We start from the raw sequence: 6000 nt of genomic DNA on the forward strand, positions 1-6000 counted from the left end.
ATTATCCTGTTGTAGAAGCGCATCCACTTTTTATCTCGTTTTTTACAGATGGTGTGATGGCCGCTTCCAGATAACCCAAAACATGATCGATCCCCCCAAGTGCTGAACAGCTGGAGATGTGTTCTTTTCATGAAATTCAGCATTCTTCTATCTCCAAACATACCTGGAGCAGAAAATCATGAAGCTATTAGCACCATGCCTAATGACAGGTGTGGGCTAGTAGAGGGGTATAAAGCTCCTCCAGCATTGAGCTGTGGAGCAGTGGAATGATGGTTGGTGCTCCATCCAGTGCTTTTGGGATGAGTTGGAGGGTTGGGGAATGGGGGGGGGGTCTCTTTGAATTTTTAGCCTATTCAAACTAGCAGAGGTTTTACAGGTAAATAGCAAAACACTTTTGTAAGTCGATCTGGATAAGAGCGTCTGCTAAATGCCTTAAATGTAAATGTTAAATGGGTGGTGACCTCACTACGACCTCCCTAAAACACCGTTGTTTCTGAATGCAATCATCGCCTCACAGCAATTCTCCTCCAAAATCTAGCAGAAAGCCTTCTTCCCTGGACAGTAGAGACAGTCACTCCAACAATAAATCCTTTGATTTTTGGAAAATACAAGGAATGCGCAAGTGTCCAAATACTTTTGTCAGTTTTTTTTTTGAGGACTAATCTTTGGTCATTAGCTTTGTTTTGTACTTTGTGGGATGTATGTGATATACAGTCCATTTATATGGCTTTTTTGTCCATTATGGATCTTCGAACCAGTGGAAATTCGCTATGTGGACCTCTATGATACATGTTTAAATATATATATATATATATATATATATATATATATATATATATATATATATATATACACACACACCAACATGCACATAAACATGTAACCACCTAAGGCTGTAATAACACTGCTATATTACCTTAATAACTATATTATTGACCAGTTAAATATTGGAAACCAGTATCCTGTCTTCTGTTAACACAGGCTGTACACTTCCATCATAAAGGGAGCTTCTTTCACTCGATTGTGGTTTAAAACATCTCATCAATTCACGTCTCTTCATTTTCGTTAAGGAAGGAAATGCTGACGTTTAATTAGGGCAGGTGCATTTCTTGGGACATCTTAACCATGGCCCCTTCCACCAGCTGCGGTGAGAAACCCCAACACTTCCTGCTCAAGGGTACAGTAAACAACAACAAAGAAACAAAGATGGCACACAGAGTTCTTGGGAGTTTCAAGGCTTTAAAGCGGGGTTTTACACTTCAGCTCTGACTAATCCTGCCTTCTCCTTCACCAGCACACACTCCAGGACCTGAAATCTGAAAGTACACAAACAAACACTGGGCCGTTACATGGGCTTCTGAGTGTGGGTGGGTGTGTATCCTCCAAAAACACAAAGAACTTGCAGATAAACAATGTTCTGCGTGTTTTGGTCAAATAAGGCGGCCTCCTCTACATACCCTCAGTTTCTGTTCAGCTGTTTAAATGCCACCCGCTGGCAGAAAGCTAAAGACGTCATTTCTCAGAAGCGAGATGTCCTAGAAACCACAGCAGGTGACACCGCACATCAGCGAAAACCACAACGGCTGAAAAGTGATCTGCCATTTTTGTTTCTGCACGATGAGGAGGAGGACTTTCAAGAGAACTTAAGGGGGGTGTTGTTTTCACTGACAAACTGAAGACCTGGATATGAACTGAATCTGCACTTGAGGTAAAAACAGGGCAAATTCAGGGCAAATGTGGGTCTTTATTAAATGGCATTTTACTGAACATCACATTTTTCATTGTTTAGTTAGCTGGCTGGCTTATGACCCCAGAGTCCACAGGAAACCGTCTACAGCCGAATCTCCTGTGCTGAGCGGCGCTCTGATGCTGAACCGGCGTCTCCTGTCACACAAAGCCCAAACTGAGAGAGGAGTAAAGCACTCAGAACAGGGGACGACGGTGTGTTCTTAACTGAATGCCTCTGGCAGGAAGCTACAACCCCCCCCTTCCTCCTCTCCCCTCTCCCCTCCTCCTCCTCCTCCTCCTCACAAAAGAGAGAGATATTGAGAGAGTGAGAGTGAGAGAGCGAGAAAGAGAGAGAGCGAGAGAGGGCTGGTGCTGAAAGCTGAGAATGACACACATAGTACCGCATCCTGTGCTACAGTTCAATGTCTTATCAAAGCTCTGGCCACGTTCAAGCATGGCGTCTATATTCATTATCTGTTCATCAAAACACTGCTTACTTATTTATAAATGAATTTAATAACATTAGACGCATATACAGCTCTTTGTATAGGCTACAAACTCTTTTTAATACCCTTGATTTCAGAATGAGGTGGTGTCCCAATACTTTTGTCAACACAGTGCATATAAATAACATATCTGTTTGACATAATTTGTATCTCAGAGTTGTTCCTTCTATTTTGTCCAAATGTCATGAATGATGAATGGACCAATAGAAACGCTCCAAAATGACCTGGACTGAAATCTTTCTACACTGACTTCCACTGAAAGCTACGGAGGTTTTTCCCTTCTCCTGTAAAGTTGCCATTTTTGGAAATGCAGGGTTTATCATGCTAATATATATTTGTATATATTATATAGATTTTTATATTATAGATTATATATTAGTTTAATGTTCTGCAGGGGGATTTTTTCCCCACATCCTCAAGGTTTTTAATGATATATTTTCAATAGACAATTTCTGCTGGAAACAGAATACACTCTTTTTAATGGGACGCAGTTCTCACAATTCTGTGGGGCACAATTCTCTATCTAACTGCACTGCTTTTGCTATTTTACACTATAAGATTATTGTAATTATAATTCATGAACAATATTTATATATATATATATATATATATATATATATATATATATATATATATATATTATTTACCTTTCACAAATTCATGTCTTACACTTTATGAACAAAAGTATTGGGACACCTGCTCATTCATCGTTTCTTCTTAAAATCAAGGGTATATAAAATAAAAGAGTGGATTCTGCTTTTGTTGGAGTAACTGTCTCTACTGTTCAGTTAAGAAGGCTTTCTACTAGGAGCATTGCTGTGAGGATTTGATTGCATTCAGTGACAAGGTCAGGATGTTGGATTGCCACCAGTGCCTCTGATCCGCCACTCCCCCAAATCATCCCAAAGGTTAAACAGGACTAATCACACTCCTTGTAATGAAGCATGCAGCTGGCCAGTGTTTTTAGGCACTCTAAACTATTCACAACAGGCCAAAAAAAAAAAACATATTATGCATATTATTTAAATAACAGAATTCACCACAATAACATACAATATTGTCATATTGCCAACTCTATCCATTAAACAAAAATAATATATATATATAATTTCATATAAATACAAGTTATCTGTCATATTTGAAAGATGTCTCTCAATATGCTAAACACGCCACAACACTATTACCATCAATTTCATCTAATCTAACAACAGAAACCAGAGCGAAAGTACCTAAATGAGAGTCCTCACACTTTCATTCTGATTTCAGAGGACACCCTTTACCTGTTACTGTATACGGCTGTAGAAACTGCAGAAAGCTCCTCATCTGGGCAGTTAGTGTTTATCTCCTCAGTAAAACACTGAAATATTGGAATAAACACTAATAATAACAGTCCTACAGAAAGTGGTCATGGTTCTCTAGAACATCTCCAAAGTTCTCCTCATGACGTCTAGCTCCTCATATCAGCACCTGGTCTGGTAAATCAGCTCCCTAGCTCACAAGATCTCAGCTCCTTTCTTCAGAACGAGAAATCCTGGTTCCTGAAATGAGAGATTTCTGTTTACCTGCATCTGTTCTAAAGAGATCTGGTGTTTCTACAGTAAAGCTCTCTCACTGCTGAGAGACAGGGCTTTCAATTAGAGCTGGGTGATATGGATGCAGCCCACACCTGGCATTAGGCAGCATGGAGCATGGAGCAATAGCTTCATGTTTATCAGTCTACTCCAGAGAGTCCTATTCTATTGGCAGTACTTCTCTAAAGGGACTAGACAAGCTGTGCGTGCATTTGCACATCAGTGTCAGCAATAGGTACAGCTTAAAGTAGCCGAATGCATTTATGAGAAGGGGTGTCCACAAATATTTGGACACGTGGCGGGGAATCCTGACCCTGACAAACAAAGCGTAAATCACTTTTTCAGTGTGTATTTTCCACCTCACCCACCTCAGCACAGACAGACAGACAAAAAGGTCACAATAATAATAATTATTATTATTATAATAATTATAATTATTATTTTTATTTTTTTTATTATAATTATAATAAATATTATTAGTAGTAGTATAAAACATAGCCAAAGCCATTTTTAAGTAAAATAAAAATGTCAAACTATGTTTTATAAGTGTAAATCCAGCGTAAGTTAGCCTCCTGCTGGCTAACGTACCAACCCATCACCACCGCCAAAAAACCTGAACCCCAGGCATTGCGCAAGACGGGCTTCATCAGCGCCTCGCTTCAAACACCGATAAGCTAAACAGTTCAAATGAAGCCCAAAATAGAAACACCGAGCACAGCAGGCTCACACAGCCAGCTTTGCGGGGAAACATCAGCTTTTATGAGCCCGTTTTTGGCTTTAGACGCAGCCGCTCCGCCGAGCTATTTTTCACCCACGAACGTCCCGGATGTCTGCCAGCTCCGTAGTAACCAGCGCGAGCTCCCCCAGAGAGACAGACCGAGAGAGGGAGAGGGGACGCGGCAGCTCCCAGCGCCCGTCCCGCTGTTGTTGGCAGTGTGTGTGAGTGTGTGTGTGAGTGTGTGTGTGTGGATAAAGACTGAATCGGCGGGTCGGCGGTGTCTCTCCTTACCCGAATGAAGGCGGCGTGTCGCGACAGCCCGTCGCGCTCGTAGTAAAGCTTGCAGGCAACGTGCGAGCGTGTTGTTTACAAAGTACGGAGTGCAGTTCCCATTGGCTCCCGCGAGGACACGGCGACGCCCCGAAGCCCAAAGCCCGCTGAGGAGGCTTCACTCGCTGCTACACACGAACCGGACGCGGGGTGGCGCTCTCTCCCTCACAGAGAAATGGAGGAAGGGGCTTCTATGGAGAGTGTCTCGTCGTGTGATGTGTGATAAACCTCATCTGCATCTGTGCACTGCATGTCCAAATATTTGTGGACACCCCTTGAAAATTAAGTCACACCCATTGCTGACACAGTCTAGTCCCTGTGGTGAAGTATTTTAACTTTTATTTATTTTAATATTTTATTTTAACTTTTATTTTATTTTAATCTTTTATTTTAACTTTTATTTATTTTAATATTTTATTTTAACTTTTATTTATTTTAATATTTTATTTTAACTTTTATTTTATTTTAATCTTTTATTTTAATTTTTTAATTGTAAAAAGGGAAAAGTTTACTTTAATTTTATTTACTTCAACTTATATTATTATACTTTATTTACTTTGTATATATATATATATTTTATTTTTTTATTTTTTTATTATTATTATTTGTTAATTTCTTTTTTGTTATCTTTATCTATTGGTGAATGGAGGGACAGCAAAGTAAGAATTTCATTGTACAGCATAACTGTCTGTTTCTGCTGTGCATATGACAATAAAACTCTTGAAGTATTGCCAATAGAATAGGACTCCCTGGAGCAATAAACATGAACCTCTAGGCGAGGGCTAGAGGGGTATAAAGCCCCCCAGCATTGAGCTGTGGAGCAGGGGAGGAACTGTGGTCCCTGGAGTTGTGGATGGTTGGTGCTCTGTCTAATACCTTTGGGATGAGTTGGGGAGTTGGGGGTGATGTAAGGTCAGCATCCTGACCTCACTAATGCTCTTGTTGCTAAATGCAATCAAATCCTCACAGCAGTGCTCCTCCAATCTAATAGAAAGCCAGTAGAGACAGTCACTCCAACAAAAGCAGGATAAACTCTTTTTAATACCCTTAAAAACAATAAACAAGCAGGTGTCCCAATACTTTTGTCCAGATAGTGTAAGATTTACTTGCGGACGAGTATTGGTAATAAAAAAACAGCATCAATCAA

At 40.2% G+C, this 6000-nt stretch overlaps 1 protein-coding gene across 1 annotated transcript in view; it reads right to left on the minus strand.

Annotated features, from left to right (window-relative positions):
* Window positions 1-4877, minus strand: part of ccnd2a (cyclin D2, a) — a 228032-nt gene extending 223155 nt beyond the window's left edge. The window contains exon 1 of the mRNA XM_072663097.1: window positions 4815-4877. The gene's annotated coding sequence lies outside the window, so the exon portion shown is untranslated. The remainder of the gene's footprint in view (window positions 1-4814) is intronic.
* Between the last annotated feature and the right edge of the window lie 1123 nt (window positions 4878-6000).

Source organism: Salminus brasiliensis, chromosome 19 (genome assembly GCF_030463535.1).
Source record: "Salminus brasiliensis chromosome 19, fSalBra1.hap2, whole genome shotgun sequence".
Lineage (NCBI taxonomy): Eukaryota > Metazoa > Chordata > Actinopteri > Characiformes > Bryconidae > Salminus > Salminus brasiliensis.